This window comes from Arachis ipaensis, chromosome B5 (assembly GCF_059453495.1).
Source record: "Arachis ipaensis isolate K30076 ecotype BB chromosome B5, ASM5945349v1, whole genome shotgun sequence".
Taxonomy (NCBI): domain Eukaryota; kingdom Viridiplantae; phylum Streptophyta; class Magnoliopsida; order Fabales; family Fabaceae; genus Arachis; species Arachis ipaensis.
The window spans coordinates 110,580,185-110,603,251 of NC_142440.1; the positions used below are offsets into that span (position 1 = coordinate 110,580,185).

The following is a 23,067-nucleotide window of genomic DNA, read 5'->3' on the forward strand; positions in this document are numbered from 1 at the left end:
AAAGATTGACCTGCCTCGGCTGTCTCTGTAGGAAACCCATTGTCTTTGTGCAATTTGCGGCTTAACAAAGGTAGCAATATGGTTTGGAAGGAGAAGAAGGTATTCGTTGTTGTAACTCCTTTCTGCCAGGATGGAGAACATCTGCTCACAGTAGCAATTGGGAAATCGCGCAGTGTCCTTTGCTGGGAAGGCTTTTTTTTATCATCAACCTTTATAATCCTCTTAGTTCTTTTTTTTGAGGCTTTAACCACAGTTGAAGAGGGCTCTGCCACTAATGCTCTTTTTGTTCCTCTTCTTGCTGGTGGTTTGGGAGTAGCTTTCTCTTTTCCTTTCTTGGTGGCCATCCTGAAAAAGGAAAAAAAAGAAAGTAACGTAAATTCAAAGAAATAGAGCAAGGAAGAGGGTTGTATAAGTGATAAACAATACACGGTAAAGAGGATGTTGTTAACACATGGTCATGACTACATGTGAAAAGTTCATCAATGGAAATATAGCAAGTGCATTGGAGGATAATTAAATGCAAGGGGTTTATTGGCATGCAGGCAAAGGCATGAGTAGCATAGATCCAGCATTTAATTAGTTGAATGTGTTATCACTCGTAACAAACTAGCCATCAGGTTTGTATTGACAATTAAATACAAGTAATACAATAGTAAAGGGAATTTGTGAAAAGCAAGCATTGAATATTAGAGTAGAATAACGTAGAAAAGTGCATAATGCCATATGGGCGTTTTCACAAACACATAGTATGCTTGGTAAATAAGGTATAGAAAGTATTAAAGTGAACATTAAAGCAGCCCTTTAAAAATGTATATAATTGCCAAATAATTTTACAACAATCCACAAGCATATAATGAGAAATAATGACTCAAATAAAATTCCAACACCAAGTAAAAAGGAAAAAGAAAGAAAAAAAAATATGGATAATGAAAGTAAAAAGAAAAGAAAAGAAGATAACATATAAAAAAATAAGAAGAATAATAGAAAAGTAAAGGGGGGAAAGAAGAAAAGAAAACCTTGTTAATGGGGGTGAGAGAGAGAGAGAGATAGTAGAAAGTGAGAAAGAGGGAAGAAGGGAGAAGGAAGAAATAAGGAGGGAAAAGAGAAAATAGGATTTGGGGAAAAGAAAGATAAGATAATTGGCAAATCAAGGAAGCTGTGCGGCGCAAGCGACGCGGTCGCGTGGGGCACGCGGTCACGCGACTTGCACTTATACTAATTGATGCGGTCGCGTTGGTCACGCAGTCGCGTGACCCGTTTTATGCTACTGGCGCGAGGGCAGCCTCGTGCTTGCACAACTCTCTGTTTAAAATTTTATTTTTGCCAAATCTGGGGTGACGCGATCGCGTGGGGCATGCGATCGTGTGAGTGGCCATTGGAAGGATATGACGCGGACGTGTGAGCCATGCGTCCACGTGGGAAGAATTATGTGTTCAGCGCCAATTCAGCACCACTCTAGCACAACTTTTGGTCGTGCACCCTTTTCACGTCGAATTCCAGGGCACGCGGCCGCATGAGTGATGTGGTCGCGTGGGAGGCCAATGTTCCCACTTGACGCGGACGCATCGGTGACGCGGTCGCGTGGGGCGATTTGTGCCACGGGCACGCCTCCAGCCACGCTCTCGCGTGACTCTCTGTTCGTTTTATTATTTTCTCCAATCACTTGTGGCGCGGACGCGTCAATGAGGCGGTCGCGTCGCGTGATTTTTTTTTTTAATAAAAGTATGTAAAGGCAGATGCATGAAATGCACTAATAAAGAGAAGAGTTATTGAATAGGAAAACTAAGAATAAAGAAAAGAACGATCATACCATGGTGGGTTGTCTCCCACCTAGCACTTTGCTTTAACGTCCGTAAGTTGGACGCTCCACTAGCTTAGTCTTCGGCTATGTGGGGATTTTCCAAGAGGAAGATCTTGAGCTCCTTGTTTTTCTTCATCCTCTCTCCATGGTGCAGCTTTAAACATTGTTCATTAACTTTGATAAGTTCAGAGCTTGAAGGATGACTTAGGTGAAAAACTCTGTACGGTTCGGCCTTCTCTGCTCTGTATGGACCTTCCCACCTTGATCTCAACTTGCCTGGCATAAGCCTCAGTCGAGATTTGTAAAGGAGGACTAAGTCCCCAGGTTGGAACTCTTTTATCTTGATGTGCTGATCATGTACAGCCTTCATCTTCTCCTTGTATAGTCTTGAGTTCTCATAAGCTTCTAGGCGAAGGCTTTCCAGTTCTAGCAGCTGCAACTTCCTTTCAGCTCCGGCTTTCTCAATTCCCATGTTGCACTCCTTTACTGCCCAAAAGGCTTTGTGCTCTACTTCAACAGGGAGATGACAAGCTTTTCCATAAACTAAGCGGAAAGGACTCATCCCAATGGGTGTTTTGTATGCTGTTCTGTATGCCCAGAGTGCGTCTTGTAGCCTGGTGCTCCAGTCTCCTCTATGAGGTTTGACTATCTTCTGCAAGATATGCTTTATCTCTCTGTTTGACACCTCGGCTTGCCCATTAGTCCGAGGATGGTAGGCTATTGCAACCTTATGAATTATCCCGTGCTTCTTCATTAATCCTGTTAGTCTCCTGTTACATAAATGGGTGCCTTGATTTCTCACGATTGCTCGTGGTGATCCAAAGCGACAAATAATGTGGTTTCTCACAAAGGAAACAACAGTGTTAGCATCATCAATGCGGGTAAGAATTACTTCTACCCATTTGGAAACGTAATCCACAGCTAACAATATATAAAGATAACCATTAGAATTTGGAAATGGACCCATGAAGTCAATACCCCAAACATCAAAAATTTCACAGAAAACTATAATTTGTTGAGGCATCTCATCCCTCTTGGATATATTACCAAATTTTTGGTATGGGAAACAAGATCTACAGAATTCAGTAGCGTCTCTAAAAAGAGTAGGCCACCGAAATCCATAGTCTAAGATTTTTCTAGCTGTTCTTTGAGGACCAAAATGTCCTTCACTCTCAGATGAGTGACAGGCCTCTAAGATGGACTGGAATTCTGATTGAGGCACACACCATCTAATTACCTGGTCAGCGCCACACCTCCATAAATATGGGTCATCCCATATATAATATTTAGACTCACTTTTCAACTTGTCTCTTTGATGCTTAGAAAATTTTGGAGGAAAGGTACGGCTAACTAGATAATTAGCTACAGGTGCATACCAAGGGACTACCTCAGATACTGCTTACAGGTTATCAAATGGGAAATTATCAGCTATAGGAATGGGGTCATCTTTAATGTGCTCAAGGCGACTCAAGTGGTCTGCCACTAAATTCTGGTTACCACTCCTATCCTTAATTTCTAAATCAAATTCTTGTAATAGCAGTATCCAACGTATAAGCCTTGGTTTGGACTCCTTTTTAGCTAATAGATACTTTAGAGCTGCGTGGTCTGAGTACACTACTACCTTCGTACCAAGTAAATAGGCTCGAAATTTATCCAGAGCAAAAAAATAGCAAGAAGCTCTTTCTCAGTAGTAGTGTAATTGGACAGAGCGGCATCTAAAGTTTTAGATGCATAAACAATAACAAAGGGATTCTTACCTTCACGCTGAGCCAGTGCTGCTCCTACTGTATGGTTGGAGGCGTCGCACATTATTTCAAATGGCTGGCTCCAGTTTGGCCCTCTCACAATTGGAGCTTGAGTCAGGGCGGTCTTCAGCTTATCAAACGCTTGTTTGCAATCCTCATTGAACTCGAACTCAATATCCTTCTGCAGTAGTCTGGATAAGAGAAGTGCTACCTTACTGAAGTCCTTAATGAATCTCCTATAAAAACCTGCATGGCCAAGGAACGAACGAACTTCCCTCACAGAGGAGGGGTAAGGTAAACTAGAAATAACATCCCGCTTTGCCGGATCTACAGAAATGCCAGTATTAGACACAACATGTCCTAGTAAAATACCTTGTTTTACCATAAAGTGACATTTTTTAAAATTTAATACAAGGTTTGTACTGACACATCTATCTAATACTCTAGATAATCCATCTAAGCAAAGGCTAAAGGAATCGCCATATACACTAAAATCATCCATAAAAACTTCCATACAGTCCTCAATAAGATCAGAGAAAAGACTCATCATGCACCTTTGGAAGGTAGCTGGTGCATTGCACAAGCCAAAGGGCATTCTCTTGTAAGCATAAGTCCCAAAAGGACATGTAAAAATGGTCTTTTCCTGATCCTCAGGAGCTATATGAATCTGGAAATAACCTGTGTAACCATCTAAAAAACAATAATGTGATTTACCTGACAGGCGATCCAGCATTTGATCAATGAATGGAAGAGGATAGTGATCCTTACGAGTGGCCTGGTTGAGGCGTCTGTAGTCAATGCAGACCCTCCAGGCGTTCTGAACTCTGGTTGCAATGAGATCTCCATGCTCATTCTGCACTGTAGTGACTACAGACTTCTTGGGCACCGCTTGTACTGGGCTTACCCATTTATTGTCTGAAATGGGGTAGATGATATCTGACTCCAGTAGTCTGGTCACTTCCTTCTTGACAACCTCTAAGATAGTGGGGTTCAGTCTTTTCTGGGGTTGATGGACAAGTCTTACTCCCTCTTCTAAAAATATCCTATGCTCACAGACTTGAGGTTTGATGCCTACTATGTCTGCCAAACTCCAACCAATTGCCTTCTTGTGCCTCCTCAGCACACTAAGTAACTGCTCTTCTTGTTGAGAAGTGAGTTCCCTTGCAATGATAACTGGAAACTTCTGCTCGTCTTCAAGGTAAGCATATTTGAGGTGTGGAGGAAGGGGTTTTAATTCTAACTTCTGATCATGGTCAGGCTCTGGGTTGTCTGGAGCTGGTAACAATGGTAAAGCACTGTCATTGTCCTTCGAGAATGTCCCCACACTTGGACCTTGTCCTATGTACTTCTCTTTAAATTCCTCCTGGTGAACTTCAGCCACGAGTTAATCTATGATGTCACACTGGAGGATAGAATGATCCTCCGGAGGATGCTTCATAACTCCATTCAGATTGAAGATTACCACTCGGCCATCTATTTCAAAAGAGTATGTTCCTGAAAAAGCATCTAATTTGAACTTCGAGGTCTTTAGGAATGGTCTTCCGAGTAGGATTGATGATGGTTTCTCTGAGTGATTTTGGGGCATCTCCAGGATATAAAAATCAATGGGAAATGTGAGCCCCTTAATGCCCACTAATACATCTTCAGCAACTCCGGCCACTGTAATAATGCTTTTATCTGCTAAGACAAAACGAGCTGCCAACCTTTTTAAGGGAGGGAGCCTCAAAATATCATATATAGACAAAGGCATTATACTCACACATGCTCCTAAATCACACATGCAGTCAGAAAATACTACACCACCAATAATACAATTAACCATACATGGACCTGGGTCACTACTCTTTTCAGGTAAACCTCCCATTAAAGCAGATATGGAACTACCTAAAGGAATAGTTTCTAATTCATTAATTTTGTCTTTATGTATACATAAATCTTTTAGAAACTTTGCATATTTAGGTACCTGTTGAATAACATCAAAAAGAGGAACAGTTACCTCAACCTTTTTGAATATCTCTACCATTTTGGGATCAGGTTCCAGCTGCTTCCTGGGCTTCCTTGCAAGTTGTGGAAATGGAATGGGAGTGGTGTCTTCTGTAGTGTCTGTGCCCTGTGGTGCTTCCTCCTGTGGTTGAATTTCTTTTTTTTCAACCATGTCCTGTATGTCCTCTTCCTCTTCAACATCTTCTATTTCCACTACCTCTTCAGCTGAGGCGTGTTCTGGTGGGCTTGGCTCCTCCTGATTCCTCTCCTGCAGTGTGGTTCCGGACCTTAGGGTGATGGCATTAATGCCACCCTTCGGATTGGGTAATGGTTGAGAGGGGATTCCACTGGAGCTCAAAGGATGGTTATTGGAGTTATTCATTGATCCAATCTGTGAGACAAGAGCTTGCAAAGTACAGTTCAGACCATTTAGTGTAGCATAAAGGTTATTTTCCATGGTCTGTTGTCTCCGATCAATAGATTGTAGTAAGTCGTCATTAGAAGATGAAGAAGGATAAGTAATTTGAGAGGTCTGTTGTTGGGTATTCTGTGGTCCTTGGGATTGCCTCAGGTGAGGTGCTCTGTAAGGCTGGTTTTGGTTCTGCTGCCTGTTGTTGTTATTATTCCACCTCTGATTTCCCTGATTGTCTCTGCCTCCTCTATTGTTGTTGTCCCTCAAATTCTGGTTAGAATTGTCCTGCCATCCATGGCTATAATTGCCACCTTGATTGTACCATTGGTTGGGGCGGTCATAGAAGTTATGAGTGGCTGTCACGGTGTTGTCTTCCTGTTGGAGCTGCAGACATTCATCAGTATAATGGCTATAATCAGCGCAGACTCCGCAAACTCTCTGTGGGACTAACTGTTGGCTTTGCTGTGGTGGAGAAGGTTGAGCTTGCTGAACTTGTTGTTAATTCAATTGCATCTGCTTCAGCAAGTTGGTCATTTCACAGATACTCTGAGTTAGAGCAGCAGTCTCTCTGCTAGAGGATACTTCTGGAACGGTTTTTGAACGGCCTTATTTCTGCCTGTGATTCTGAGTAGATTCAGCTAAGTCACTGATCAATTGCCATACCTCATCAGTGGTTTCGTACTTTTTCATAGACCCATTGCTAGCACCTTCCAATGTGGTCTTATCTTAGGGCCTCATGCCCTGTGTGACGTAACCGAGTAACACTATCTTGTCAATCATATGGTGAGGGCATGCTTCCAGAAGATTATTGAAGCGCTCCCAGTATTCATAGAGAGTCTCGGATTCGTCCTGAACAATCATGGAAATGTCTTTTCTCAGTTTATCAGTAACTTCAGCTGGAAAGAACTTTTCCAAAAATTCTCTTCTATGTGTATTCCAGTCGAATACAGTTGCTGCGGGTTGAGTGTAGTACCACTCTCTTGCCTTTCCCTAAAGAGAAAATGGGAAAGCTTTCAACAAAATTGAAGTTTCATCTGCACCATCACGCCTGACAGTAGAACAGGCTGCTTGAAAATCTCTCAGGTGCTTGATAGGCTCTTGAGTAGGTAAGCCATGAAACTTGGGCATCAAATTGAGCAGTGCAGTCTTTATTTCAAAGTCTGTAGCCACCGCTGGGTGATGCGCTTGAAACAGTTGCATTGTAAAATCAGGGGCTCCAGCCTCCTGGATAGTAACTCTCCTAGGTGCTGCCATGTCACCTACACGTAAATCAACTGAATCAGTAGAATGGGGGCTGGTTTCTTCCTCAAATGACGTTTCAGAACCTCCCTCAGAGAGGACTAATCGACACCGAGCTTGCCTTATTTGTGAAATAGTTCTTTCAATCTCAAGATCGAATACTGGCAAGCTTGGATCAGGAAGTGAACGCGTCATCTAACAAAAGAAACAAGCAATTCATAGTAGCAAGATAAAATAAAATTCAAATAAATAAATTCCAATCAATAACTTAGCACTCTATTGCAACTCCCCGGCAACGGCGCCAAAAATTGACGTGGCGGAAATTGGCGAGTCAAGAATTGTTATAAGATATGCGTTGCAAGTATAGTTCTTAACCAACCAGAAATCTGCTTATCAATTTAGAAGGGTGTCACAAAAATTAAAATTAAAATATTGGGAGTATGAATCCCAGGTCGTCTCCCAACGAGTTGCAGAAAGGTGTGCTATTTTATTAATCAGATGTTTTCAAAAAAGGTTTGAGTTGAATAAACAGGAAATTAAATTAGAGAAATTAAATAATTTAAATAAAAGCCTTGACTGGGAGTAGATTAGTTGGAAGCCTTATTCTTGTTGAAGTACTCTCAAGATTAATTGATAATTGTAGGCTGTCTTGTTTAGTTATCCCTTACTAGGTAAGGAAAAGTCAAACAAGTTGGAATGCTACTTCTATTCACAAGTTCCAACCCACTCAATTAAAAGGGATTGGTGTTAGTGACTAGAGGGCAATCCAACCATAAACCCAATTACAATTTTTCTTTTGAGCATTCCAACTCAAGGGTTCCTTTCAATCAACTCCCCATCAAGTTAGGGAACTACTCGCTCATTGTGAATGTAGAACTCATAACATAGGAAAGGGAATTAAAGAAAGACATGATAAATAAAAATCAAAGAAATCAATTAAAAATAAAATTAATTCTTGTATTAATAAATTCTAAAATAATCCAATAGTAAAATTGAGTAAATTAAAGGACATGGAAGAGTAGAGCCAAGTAAAGAAAACGAACTAGAATGACGAAGTCTTAATGAGGTAATAACTCTTCTCAATATCCCAATGCAAAAAGCAATAGAAATAAAATCCTAAGAACTATGAATGTATAGAGAAAAAACCGAGAGGAGGAGTAAAACTAGATCTAAAAAACTAAAATTGTGTAGAATGAATGTTGTGTTGGTTCCTGCATGTTCTCTGGCTCTAGTCTGCTTTTCTGGGTCAAGAACTGGGTCAAAGCAGGGCCCAAAATCGCCCCCAGCGAATTCTGCAGATTATGCAGATCGTGCACGTCACGCGATCGCGTCATTCATGCGGACGCGTCATTCGGTGTTTTGCCCTGCCACGCGAGCGCGTCGTCCACGCCTCCACGTCACTTGTACTATTCTAATCCGCACGGTCGCGTGAGCCATGCGGCCGCGTCACTGCGATTTCCTCTCTTTCGCGCGGTCGCGTGAGCCATGCGGCCGCATCACTTCTCGCTGGTCATCTCCTCAATTTCTTATGTTCCTTTCCAATCTCCAACTCATTCATGCCCTATAAAGCCTGAAACACTTAACATACAGATCACGGCATCGAATGGAATAAAGGATAATTAAAATACATAATTAAAAGTCTCTAGGAAGCAAGTTTTCAATCATGTAATAATTTTAGGAAGGAAATATAAATGCATGCTAGTTATATGAATAAGTGGGTAAAGATCATGATAAAACCAAACAATTAAACATATTATAAACCATAAAATAGTGGTTTATCACACGCGCACGCGTTGCCGTGCGAACTCCAATTCACACGCACGCGTGAGCAATGCATGCGCGTCGCTCCTCGCTGGTTGTCTCCTTTATTTCTTGTGCTCTTTCCATTTATGCAAGCTTTCTCTCCATGCTCTTAGCCATCCCTGCCCTATAAAGCCTGAAAACACTTAATGCACAGATCACGGCATCAAATGATATAAAGAGGGATTAAAAATATACAATTTAAAGGCTTCGGAAGAAAGTTTTCAATTATAGAACAAAACTAGGAAGGAATTGTAATATCATGCAAATTGTATGGATAAGTGTGCAAAGACTTGATAAAAGCCACTCAAATCAGCACAAGATAAACCATAAAATAGTGGTTTATCAATCTCCCCACACTTAAACACTAGCATGTCCTCATGCTAAGCTCAAGGAGATATAAAGAATGCACATGAGTTTTTTTAATTTTTCTGGTTTCACAAGAGTAGGTGCCCAAATTCCCAATATTTTGTCAATAAGACATTGTACAATTTCATCAACCCAAGTTCCTACAGTTTCCCACACTTAATTGACACACAATCTCTATCTTAAGCTAACCAAAGATTCAATTAGGGTAATTAATTGTTTTTTTGCTTAAGGCTAGTGATGTGGTAAAATATAGAACAAACGGGGATTAAAAGGTTCAAAGTGGCAAACAAAGGTAATTGAAAGGGTAGGCTATTTGGGATAAGTGAGCTAATAACAAATGATGGCCTCAATCATATGTAAACATGTAAATATACTAAACAATGGACATATAGAATGGAACAAAATATAGATTACAATCATACAGAAGAAACACACAAGAATAAGATATTATAGTTAAATAGTGTAACCATGTAATCAAGCTCAAATCTCACAGGTTGTGTGTTCTTAGCTATAATTTATGTTCCAAATTACAGTCTTCCAACAAGTTTAACACAAATTTTTAATTTAATTTAGTGAAATGCTATAAAAAGGGTCTTGAAAAGAAACTCATTATTTCAACCAAGCAAAACATACATGCAAACAATTATTATTATACAATCTATCCTATCTAAAAAAATAAAAAAAAGTCAAATATTGGTGTTTAAGAGAGAGAAGTTACCTCCGAAAGTCAAAGACTGACCTCTCCACACTTAAGACTTAGCATGGTCCTCCGTGCCATTAGTAAGGAGCAAGGGAGGGCTAGAAGTGTTGCCTCCAGTGTCTAGTTCGCCTTGGCTTCCTGTGCTACTGGATGAAGGGGAGTCTGCGGTGTCCTTCTGTTCTGGAGGTGGGTGTGTACCAACTATGAGGTCCTTCAGGTAGTTGTATCGGCGCTTGTTACGGCGCTCCATTTGCTCCATTCGCTGGTCTTGCCAGTCGAACCTCTCAAGGATCTGAAGGAACATCTAATGGATGGATGGTGCTTGTGGTGTGGATGATGGTGGGGTAGAAGTAGGAGGAGTATCCAAAGATGGGTCAGCAGACCGGCTCGCAGAGGGAACTAGTGGCCTGATGTACTTCCCATTCGGGACATACTGGTCGGCCCTAGGGATCATGACCTTCGTGTCGCCTGCCCGAGTGGACACACCTGCTGCAGAGACTAAGTCTGAAACCAAGGTGAGGAAAGGCAGGTTACCCACAATCTGTACATGTCCCATTACTTGTCGGATGTGTCGGGGCAGGTTGAGGGGTTGGTCTGTCAGGATGCACCAGAGAAGGACAGCCATGTCTACTGTGAAGGTCAACTCGTGAGTGCTCAGAAGACATAGTGGGACATAATTTGTGACCAAACGCGAGCCTCTAGGATGAGTGATTGGGCTGGGATTCTCTTGGGTTTTGAATGATGCTGCCCGTTTATCCACTTGCTACCAGGTTGGGCTATAACTCCAAGAACGCTATCCCAGTCGAACTGATACATCTGGCACTTAAAAGAGGCTGCTTGATAAGCATCCCATCCCTCTGGACTAGGTAGAAGGTCCAGTGCTCTATGTATGGCATTCTTGGAGACAGGGACTTGCTACTGACGAACGTAGACAGTCTGCAGAGTAGGTGAGTGGAAGTTTGAGTAGAATTCAACTACCCATGATAAGTTGGCCTCTCGTGGCTGCCTCCTCACAAATCCCCACTGTCTCCTCTCTATTCGGGGCTCCACAAAATCAACAAAATGTGTTGGGACGATGAGCAGATGCTCATTGTTTTAGTTCCTCTCGGCTAGGATGGGGAACATCTGTTTGCAATAACGGTTAGCAAATCGTGTGGTGTCTCGGGCGGGAGAAGCTTTCTCTGATTCATCAACCTTAATGATCCTCTTCACCCGCTTTGTTGGTGGATTTACACTAGTAGAGGGAAGTGCTTTTGCTAGTGTTCTCTTGGTTCCTCTCCTTGCTGGTGGCTTGTTAGTGGCTTTCTCTTATCCTTTCTTGGTACCCATGTCTAAAGAAGAAAGAAAAGGGAGAATATTAAATATAGATAACTAAAGAACCGGAATGGAGAAATTCCAAGTGATAATGAATGCCAAAGGAAAGATGTTATCTCAAATACATGGTAGCTACAACATGTAGGTAAGACATCAATGAATATCGAAAGGGCAATTCATAATAAATAGATGCAGGAGTGTTTATGGCATGCAGAAACAGGAATGAGAAGCATAGCTCAAGCATCAAGTAGTCAATGTGCCAAATTAAAGAGCATGTGTAAAGACGACAATTGTGAATAATAATCCTAAATACATATGGAGTACAAGTGATGTGAAAAAGAGGCATTCAAGTAAAAGGATAAAACAAAATAGAGTTCAAGATGCCATAGGTGCTTTTTCACAAACACTTGGTGAGCAAGTTAAAGTAGGAATGAAAATAATATAATCCAAATGTATATGAGAGCCAAATGAAAATATCAATTGTTAAATCACTCCTTATAATAACCACAAGCTTTAGTATAGTAAGGTAATACCCAAATAAAACTCCAATACCAACATAAGAATGCATAAAAAAGAAAAGAAAAAGAAACCATGGATAATGCAACTAAAATAAAAATAAAGAAAAAAGAAACATAAATTAAAGTAATAATGAAAGAGTAAAAGGAGAAGAAGAAAAGAAACCTGATGAAAAAGATGAAGAAAGAAGGAAGAAGGTAATAGAAAGTAAGAAAGAATAAGGAAGAATAAAGAAAGAAAGAAGAAGAAATAATTAGGATTGAAAAGAGTTAAGATTGGGGGAGAGGGAGAATTAGAATCAGGCGCTGAGGTGGTTTAAGTGTGCGTCGCAAGCGACGCGTACGCGTACATCAAGCGTACGCGTGGGTCGCGCAATTTCCAAGCGACACGTAAGCGTCAGGGATGCGTACGCATGATATGGGTTGTCCAATTAGCACGAAGGCAACCCCGCGCAAGCACAACTCTCTGCTTGATACGCACGAGAGTAAAAAAATGCATATGACGCGTGCCCGTCAAAAGACGGGCACGCGTGGATGGCCATTGTGGGAAAACGACGCGCACGCGTCAGGGACGCGTACGCGTGGTGGGGCTTGTGCTCCCAGCACAGTTCTAGCCCCACACCATCATAACTCTCTGGCCATACACCCATTTATGCCGATTTGCAGGGTCACGCGTACGCGTGGGGGACGCGTACACGTGAACTGGTGAAAACACATGCGACGCGTATGCGTGAGGGATGCATACACGTGGACTTGCTTGTGCGCAAGGCATGCCACTGATGCGTGAGCATATTTCCTATCTTTTCCTAGTGAATTTGCATTTAAATTATTGAGTTTAATCAAGAATTAATTATCTTTTAGCCACTATGGATGCTACTTTGAGTCGTGTACAAATCTGTTTATTTTAAGTAGCATTTGGTTGGATTTGATGGAGCTTCTGCAGAAAAAGAGAAGAAGGCTATATAGGGCAGGAATGGCTTAGAGGATGGAGAGGATGCTTGCACAAATGGAATCAGCACAAGAAATAAAGGAGATGACAGCGAGGAGTGACTCGTGCGCATACCTAACGCGTGAAAAGTGAAGTTGCTCAGCGACGCGTGCGCGTACCTGACGCATACGCGTGACACGCGAAGAAGACCATCGACGTGTACGCATGACTGACGCATACGCGTGACATGCGCCACGTCCAGATGACGCAAAAAAACGCTGATTGCTGCATTTAATTCTGATTTAAACTTTATTTTATTTAAAAATAGGAAACGATATTATTTAGTTTTAGATAATATATTTTAAATTAATTAGGATTAGATATAAAAGGATTCCAACATTGGTTAACTTTTCATTCCACCCTAGCCCAATTTACAATCCTTATTTTCTCTTTTCCATGAGCAACTAAACCTCCACTGTTAAGGTTAGGAACTCTGTCTATTGTATGGATTGATACTATTATTTTTCTATTTTAATTCATGTACTGATTTATATTTCAAGAATTGTTTTCGTTCTTTATTTTATGAATTTGGGTGGAATGGAAGTATGACCCTTTTTCTAATTGAGTTCTTGTATAACTTGGAAAAGCTCTTTACTTGAACAATAGCTTGAAAACAATTTCTCCTAAACTTCTAATTATCTGGACTTAACGGGATACGTGACATATAATCCTTTTATATTTGGGTAATTAGAGTTTCTGTGGCATATAAACTAGAATTGAACTTCACCCTCTAATTGGAATTAAGTGACCAAGGAATTGGCGGTTGATGAATTTTAGAGGAGACTAGAAAGGTCTAAGGAATTAGGGTCTAGTCACATATAGTTTGCCATGAATTAAATCATGCATGATTAAAATAGTTAGCAAGAAAAGTCAATCCGAAAAATAGATAACTCTGAAGCCTTAGCTGTTTCTCCATACATATTTCACAACCCATCTACTACTTGCTTTATTAAATTTCTGAATTATTGTTTAATGCTTTTGAACTCTCAAACACTATTTTCTGTTTGCCTAACTAAGTAAATTAATCAACCATCGTTGTTTAGTCCATCAATCCTCGTGGGATCGATCCTCACTCACCTGAGGTATTACTTGGTACGACCCGGTGCACTTGCCGGTTAGTTTGTGGTTATAAATTCCGCACCAAGTTTTTGGCGCCGTTGGCGGGGATTGAAAGTGATTAACAACTATTCGTTGTTTGATTACTTAGATTAGGCATTTTAGTTTTAATTTTATTTAATTTTTACTTTAGTATTTTTGAAAAAAAAAATTTTGATAAATAAATAGCACTAATATTTTTCTTTAATTCCTGAAATTAAGTTTGGTGTCACCTAGTTAATTTCATTTTAATTTTCTTATTTAATTCCCTATTAATTTTCGAAATTTTTTTGTTTTATTTATTTAGTATTTCTATTTTATTATTTTACACAGGTTACCTCACTGGGAGTTCTCTGCACTCTGACATAGAGAATCCCATCTTTTCTTGTCTTCTGTTTGTTTATACGCAGGTGATGACAAGCCATCATATACCCTTTTTAATAGTCTTTTTCTTTGTTTTTATTTGGTTTTATGCACTTTCTTGCATCCTAAGAAAGCAATTTGGAATGGAATTGCATAACTTCTCTTAATCAAACAACCACCATATAATTGATACTAAATCATGAGGTTTAGGCCAAATTTAATTGATTTTTAATGATTTATAAACCTTGTGAATTTGGTGATACTTTGATTGGTTGTTTTGATTAATTGCAGGTGAAGAAAAGAAGAAAAGAAGAAAAGCGTGGCCTAAGAAGTGTGGCTCAAGGAAGAAAAAGCGTGGCACAACAAAGCTCTCTCCACCAAGCTCACAAAGTGAGCGCTACCTTTACTCCCAAGAGACCAAGGCACAGAGCTCAGCTCACTTTGTGAGCTGAGCACAACACAAGGCAAAAAAATAAGGAAATGAGGAACCAAGCTCAGCTCACAAAGTGAGCATTATCGAGAGCGCTAAAGGCAAAATTCAAAGAAAATGATTTGCAAATGCATGCTCCAAGGTTTGAACCCATGACCCAAGGGAGAGTGGGGAGCGCCACTCACAAGGAAAATAAGCCAAAAATTGGCGAAAATGCTACCAGCAAGTCTCGAACACGGAGGCTTCAGCAAGGAAGGTGCACTCCCAGCACCACTAGAGCGCTACCTTGAAGATGTCCAAGACTTGGCACGCGAAATATTTTAAGGGATCAAGGCGCACAATTTGACACTAGCGCTCAGCTCACAAAGTGAGCTGAGCTCTCCCCTGATGCATCCCAAGCAGCAAAGCACGCTATGCAAGGCCTCCTCACACTAAGTGTCAAAGCTCAGCTCACTTTGTGAGCTGAGCACTCCCCTGGAAGCAATTTCTTCATGGGCTGAAAATTCAACCAAAAATCCAATTTAATTCAAATCTTCACCAAATCAAAAGCCCATCCAAATTCCAAAATCCAAGAATAGAAAGTGTATAAATAGGAGTTAGTTTGATGTAATTAGGACTTTTAGACTTCATTTTGAATTTTCTTTTTACTTGCATTTTGATTTTGAGCTTTTGCTTCTGCATTTTTCTGTTCTTGGAGAATTGGGAAGGAAAATTGAATTCTCTTCTTCCCTGTTCTTGCTTAAACTCTCTTTTATTTTCTTGCTTTGGATTTTGAGTGGAGAATTGAAGAAATTCTGTTTCAATCTCACTTTGAGATCCTTGTTTATTCTCTTTCTGCATAATTGAATTTGGATTACTGTTCAGTGCTTCTTCATTTACTTTGTTTCTGCAATTTACTTTTCTTTGCTTCTTTTGCAATTGCTCCTGTTGGATCAAGGAAGGATTTGAGATCTAGACTTGTTATCTAGTCTCTTCCACTCCTGAGATCTCAACCCCTTTTAATTTGCTGCAACTTAAGCACTGCTCTCTAGTTCTTTAAATTCTCAAGTCATTTTACTTTTCTGTTAAGATCTACTTCACTGCACTTAAATTTTCTCTCTATTGTTTAATGCCATTTACTTGTTCCTTGTTCAAATTCTGCAATCCCAATCCCCAATTCCTTTTATGATTCAAGCAATTTACATTTCTTGCACTTTAAGCTTCTGTTATTTACATTTCTTGCAATCTAAGTTTCTGCACTTTATTTTACTTACTCTTTAAGATTCAGCTTCTTTATTTTCCTGCTCTTTAGTTTACTGCAATTCTCCCTTTCCCTTTTACATTCTAAGCAATTTAGTTTCTGTTAATCACAAACACTCAACCAATACTTGATTCGCTTGACTAAATCAACCACTAAACTAAAATTGCTCAATCCTTCAATCCCTGTGGGATCGACCTCACTCATGTGAGTTATTATTACTTGATGCGACCCGGTACACTTGCCGGTTAGATTGGATGTTGAAATTCGTTTTCACACCATCAGCAGGAACAGAGACAGAGAACATCTCTTAGACTTTGATCCTGAACCTGAAAGAACTTTCAGGTGACGTTTGCAACAAGCAAGATTTTGCAAGGCTGCAGAATCCACTATGGATCCTAATAATGCTGTAAATGCCAATGTGGCAAATCCGAATGAGAATGAGCAACAAAGGAGAGTTCTTGGCTCTTACTCTGCTCCTACTACAGATCTTTATGGAAAAAGCATTGTGGTGCCTCCTATAGCTGCGAGCAACTTTGAGTTGAACCCACAATTGGTCACCCTGGTGCAACAAAACTGCCAGTATCAGGTTTTCCCCACGAAGACCCAAATCAATTTATTTCAAATTTTTTGCAGACTTGTGATACTATGAAGACAAATGGAGTGAACCCAGAGGTGTACAAACTCATGCTCTTCCCGTTTGCTCTGAGGGATGGAGCAAAGCTATGGCTAGATTCCCAACCCAAGGAGAGTTTAGATACTTGGGACAAGGTTGTTACTGAGTTTCTTACTAAATTTTTCCCACCAAAGAAGCTGACTAAGCTTAGGGTGGAGGTTCAGATCTTCTGGCAGAAGAATGGTGAAACTCTTTATGAAGCTTGGGAGAGATACAAGCTACTAACTAGGCAATGTCCTCCGGACATGTTCTCCAAATGGACCCAACTAGATATCTTTTATGAAGGCTTGGGTGAAATGTCCAAGATGTGCTTAGATAATTCTGCAGGTGGTTCATTGCACAAGAAGAAGACACTGGAAGAGACTATTGAGCTTATTGAATTGGTTGCTAGCAACCAATATTTATACTCATCTAACAGGAATCCTGTGAACTCTGAGGCTCCTCAGAAGAAGGGTGTTATGGAAGTAGAAGCTCTTAATGCTATTCTTACTCAGAACAAGCTTATGTCTCAGCAAATAAATCTACTTACTCAGCATATGGGTGGCATGCAAGTCTCAGCTATCAACACCCAAAATCCACCTTAAGAGGTCTCTTATGACATGATAGGTATTTTTGTGCAAAATGATAATTATGATTATGCTCAATCCTCTTCTGAACAGGTCAATTACATGGGGAGTGCTCCTAGAAATCCCAATATTGATCCCTATTCTCAGACCTACAATCAGGGGTGGAGAAATCACCCAAATTTTGGGTGGAGGGACCAACCTCAGAAACCTCAGAATTTCAACAATAATTCTCAGGGCGGCTTCCAACAGAACAATCACAATAACCACCAATTTCAATCTCATCAACAACAACCACCTCCGCAGGCAAATTCTAAATCCCAAGAAGATTCTAATTGGGAGATGATGAGGAGTTTTGTGCAGGAAACCAGAGCATCAATCAAGAATTTGGAGATTCAGATGGGTCAAATAGCCATAAGAGTTAATGAAATTGATCAGAGAACCACTAATAGCCTTCCTGGTAACACAATTCCAAATCCAAGAGAGGAATGCAAGGCTATCACCTTGATAAGTGGACAAGTGGCAAGTATTAAAGTGCAAGTTAATGAGGAGCCAGTTGAAAAAGAAGATTGCAAGGTTATTCAATTGAGAAGTGGTACCACACCTGCCTAACTCTCTGTTCAATTTTTATTTTTCACGCACACACATATGACGCGTACGCGTCAGCGACGCTTGCGCGTCTAGTGCTTTTTGTTTTTTGTTTTTGTTTTTTTTTTAATGCTGAATGAAGATGAATTTGCAGGAATTATGGATGAATACTAATAAAAATAAAATAGAATAATACTAAGAATAAAAAGAAACAATCATATCATGGTGGGTTATCTCCCACCTAGCACTTTTAGTTAAAGTCCTTAAGTTGGACATTTGGTGAGCTCCTTATCATGGTGGCTTGTGCTTGAACTCGTCTTGAAACTTCCAACAATGCTTGGACTTCCAATAAGCTCTAACATCTCCAAGTAAATTCCCCAAGCTTTGATGGAGTTCTTCACAAGCTTTGAGCTCCCAAAATTGATCCTCTTGTATACCGGGATCCTAAATCTTGTTTCTACACCCGTCTTCATGTTGATCATCATGATTCTATCCGGGTGGTTCAGCCTTGAAATTCTCATTTAGGCACCGAAGCATCCTCCTAGACCCAATTAATTGAGAATTACACCAACCCTTGCAAGTAGGCCTTGAGCTTCCAACCATAACGAACCTATGATGGTGTTACTAACAGCTAACCATCTCCCTTTTACTCTTAAAACCGCAAATAGCTCTAAGTTGTCCATCCGTTTCAATCAGACCATATTCAAGTCAGAAGGTACAGTTGAAGGATAAGAATTTTAACCACTTGAATGTTGTGTTGGATGGTAATGGCTTGGGGGAAGGTATCTCCAGTGGTAGCCTTGCTAATGTATGCTTCACTCTCTTAGGCTCCGCTTTGATGATCTCCACCTCTTGACAAGCTTTTGTAACATTAACCTCCTCCTCTAGTTCAATGGGAGAGGGTTCAATTATAGGTAGAAACTCATTAATTATTGAACCTGTCTGATGATCAACCGCTTCCAAGTCTTCAACCATGATATGCCTTGGAGGTTGTATACCCTCTTCAATATCAAATTCAAACGTCTTGGAAGGAGGCTCTATGACTTGAGTTTCCCATGGAGGTTCTGCATCTCCTAAGTCCTCAACCACTTCCTCTTCTTCAATAATTTCAGCTTTCTCCACTTGCTCTAATACAAAATCAACCTCCTCCTTGATGTCACTTAGTGTATAGTTATCATCAATGATGGAACTTTCCTCTTGTTCAACCTTTACTAATTCTTCAACTATTCCTTCATCTTCAAGGGTCTCTCCCACCTCTACCTTTTGGGCCTCCTCTTACTTCTCTTGAAGTATGTGTGCATAAAACCGATCCATTACATCCCTAAGACGATCCCTTCTCTCTTGTTCTAGGTCAGTAGCATAATTGGGATTATGTTTCTCTTGGATTGATGGATATGGGTATTCTTATACGGAGGGTGGTGGTGCAGTAAAGCTTGAGGGTTAAATATTGGAGGTAGAGGGTTGGTCCATGCGGGATATAAGATTTTGGAGTTTAGAGGTGAGACCAATGAGAGTAGAGATAAGTGTGGTTTGACGCTCTCTTTGCCTTTGGTGAATAACATTAAAGGTATCATTTATGGGAGCTTGGGGTAGATAGGAGGGTTCATTTGTTGGGAGAAAAGGCTCATGATAGGAGGGTGGTTCATTGTGATAGGGATATGGAGGTGGTGGTTCTTGGGAATAATTCGGTTGGAATTGTGGTGGTTCTATGTATGGTTCATTTGGCTTATATGGTAGTTGGTTAGGTGGATATGGACTGGGGTCATATGGAGGCGAATAGTGAAAAGGGGCTTGTGAGTAGGGTGGTTCAAAGTTATAGTTGGGAGGTGGTTCATAAGCATAAGGTGGGGCTTGTTGGTAACTACAAGGGGATTTACCATATCCATCAACTTGGTATGCACCTCGGAATGGCTCTTGACCATAGTAATTTGGTGGAGGTTGGTTGTCACGAAAGGGTCCACCATAACCATTGCCTTGGGATGCATCGTAGAACGTCATTGCCCATGGCACATTGGAGGAGGTTGTTGCTGAAAGGGTTGATCAAATCCTTGTGGCGCCTCCCATCTTTGATTGTTCCGACCTCGATGTATGTTCTCATTATACCTTCCATTCTGATGCATGGGAACTTGTCTCTCAACAAATTTCCCTTGGCAAGTATACCGAATTGTCGTCAAGTAAAAACTCACAATAGAGTGAGGTCGAATCCCACAGGGATTGATTGGTCAAGCAACTTTAATCAGAGGAATGTTCTAGTTGAGCTAAGCAGAAATTGAGTTGATATTTGCAGAAACGTAAATGGCGGGAAAGTAAATAACAGAAAGTGTAAATACTGGAAATAAAGAGCAAAATGTAAATGGCGGAAAGTAAATTACAGAATCTTAAATAGGGATTTGGGGAAATAAACATAAAAGTAAATGGCAAAAAGTTAAGAGAATGGGTAAGATCAGAAATGAGGGATTCATTGGGCTCAGGAGATGTTGTATTCTCCAGATCAAGTTCATTCTCATCTCTTCCTCAATCAATGCATTCATTGATCTCCTTGGCAATCTTAAGTGATTGGATTCCAATTCCTTAGCAACCCAATCTCTCAAATCTTGATCAATAGCCAATTCCTTGGTCTAATTGCTCATGAGAAGAGATGAAGTATGGTCACTGATTATACCACATGTATTCCCAAATCAAAGTGTTAGTAGGATTATATGTCACTATATCCATCCAAACCCCAATTTGGTCGAACATGAGAAAGCATTTCTAGCATGATCTCTTCATTCCTCTTCCAAGGTTCCGAAGAGATCCAAGTATGAATAGCTTCTTTTCCAAGACAACTACCCAATAGGATGAAGATTGAAAGCTTTCTAGTAAAATCAAGAGAAAAGAAAGAAGAAGAATAATGAAAACTATTATTGATCCATCAAATTACAACAGAGCTCCCTAACCCAATGAAAGGGGTTTAGTTGTTCATAGCTCTGGAAATGGAAAGCATAAATGAAAAGTACATTTTCAAAATAAAACTAAAAGTTACAGAGAAAGTAAAATATACAGAGTATAGTTCTCCAAAATGCCAAAAAGCCCCCTACTAGTTCAAAATTACTCCTATATATACTACTCTTCTGATCTTCTAGTTGGCTCTTCAAGTCTTGGATATGGGCCTTTGGATCTTTAGTTGAAGTAGTTACAGTCTTCAGTGGGCTTAGCTTTGCTTGCAGAAAAAGTGTGAGTTAGGCATTGACGTTAGTTAGGACGTTAGTGGTGTTAACGTTAAGTGAAAATGTGGGTTTGAGAACGTTAGTGACGATCACCTTTTTCACTAACATTCCAAGCCAAAAATGATCCACGTTAACTTCAACGTTAGTGGCACTAACATGACCACTAACGTTGCCTCTTGGTCCTTCGCAAATGTTATTGGCATTCACCTTTTCCAATAACGTTGCTTATTGCCCCTTTTCCCTACGTTAGAGTTCACGTTAGTATAACTAACGTGACCCTTAACGTGGGCATGCCTAAGCTTCGAGAGCGTTAGTGACACTTACCTTTGTCACTAATGCTTCAAATGCCCCTTCTTTCCACGTTAGTGCCTCACGTTAATTGCATTAACGTGACCACTAACGTGGTGGTGATTGCCATCTCCAACTTTAGTGACAAAGGTGAGTGTCACTAACGTTGGCTTATCATTTCTTTCCTCCATATTAGCTTCCATGTTAATGTGATTAACGTGGAAACTAACGTGGGCAATATTGGCTTAGTCCAATGTTAGTGACAAAGGTGAGTGTCACTAACGTTGAGGATTCCTTTCTCCTCCCACGTTAGAGTTCACGTTAATGTAATTAACGTGACTCTTAACGTGGCCAATTGTGCCCTTTTGGAATGTTAGTGGTATTCACTTTTACCACTAACGTTGGAGCTTCCCTTTTCCTCCACGTTAGCTTCCACGTTAATGTAATTAAGGTAGCCACTAACGTGGCCTATGATGGCTTTCGAAGGCGTTATTGGTGATCACTTTTTCCATTAATGTTGCAAGCTAGCTCCCATTCCACGTTAGTTAGACTAACGTGGCTACTAACGTGGCTCTTCCTTGCTTCCTTTGTCCTGAAATCAAGCAAATAAAGTGCATCAAAGCTTGGTTCTAAATCATGAGATCATGCATCATCCATTTTATCATTCAATTCATGCATAATTCTCATAAAATCATGTAAAGTTCACAATGTTTGCTTGAATCAAGATGTAAGTGAATATCTACCCAAAACTTGCTTATTTACTAAGAAAATGCATGAAACTACCCTAAAACAGTAAAGAAAAGGTCAGTGAAACTGGCCAAAATGCCCTGGCATCACAACACCAAACTTAAAGCTTGCTTGTCCCTAAGCAAGTAATGAAACATCAGAATGATGAATGAAAGAATAAGAGAAATAAGTTCTTATTATAGAAGTAAAGCTCTTGGTTTATGGGGTTTCATGCATAGCAACTTAGGTTCATTCCTTTACTGGTTTCCAGGTCCTTGATGCACGAAAAACTTGTCTCTCAACAAATCTCCCTTCGGCAAGTGTACCGAAGTTGTCGTCAAGTAAAAACTCACAATAGAGTGAGGTCGAATCCCACAGGGATTGATTGATCAAGCAACTTTAATTAGAAGAATGTTCTAGTTGAGCGAATCCAGGATTTGGGTTGAGAGTTGCAGAAAATAAAATGGCGGGAATGTAAATAACAGAAAAGTAAATGCTAGAATTAAAGGACTGGAAGTAAATGACTGAAAATAAATTGCAGAATTGTAAATGGGAATGGGGGATTTGCTCATAAAAGTAAATGGCATAAATTAAAGAGAATGGGTAAGATCAGAGATGGGGAGTTCATTGGGCTTAGGAGATGTTGCGATTCTCCGGATCAAGTTCATTTTCATCTCTTCCTCAATCAATGCACTCATTGATCTCCTTGGCAATCTTAAGTGATTGAATTACAATTTCTTGCAATTCAATCTCTCAAATCTTGATCAATAGCCAATTCCTTGGTCAATTGCTCATGAGAAGAGATGAGTATGGTCACTGATTATACCACATGCATTTCCCAAATCAAGTATTAAGAGGGTTATAGTCACATAACCATCCAAACCCAATTTGGTCCAGCATGAGAAAGCATTTCTAGCTTGATCTCTTCATTCCTCTTTCAAGGTTCAAAAGAGATCCAAGTTTGAATAGCTTCTCTTCCAAGATAACTACTCAATTGGATGAAGATCGAAAGCTTTCAAGTAAAATCAA

The 23,067-nt window shown here is 40.2% G+C and overlaps 2 non-coding genes across 2 annotated transcripts; one reads left to right on the plus strand and one right to left on the minus strand.

Moving 5' to 3' along the window:
• The first annotated feature begins 6,715 nt into the window (after window positions 1-6,715).
• LOC148565356 (small nucleolar RNA R71) lies at window positions 6,716-6,823 on the plus strand. The gene has a single exon (XR_015884277.1). It is a non-coding gene; the product is annotated as a small nucleolar RNA R71 (small nucleolar RNA).
• Window positions 6,824-16,810: 9,987 nt separating this feature from the next.
• Window positions 16,811-16,917, minus strand: LOC148565357 (small nucleolar RNA R71). Its single transcript, XR_015884594.1, has one exon. It is a non-coding gene; the product is annotated as a small nucleolar RNA R71 (small nucleolar RNA).
• Window positions 16,918-23,067: the final 6,150 nt, after the last annotated feature.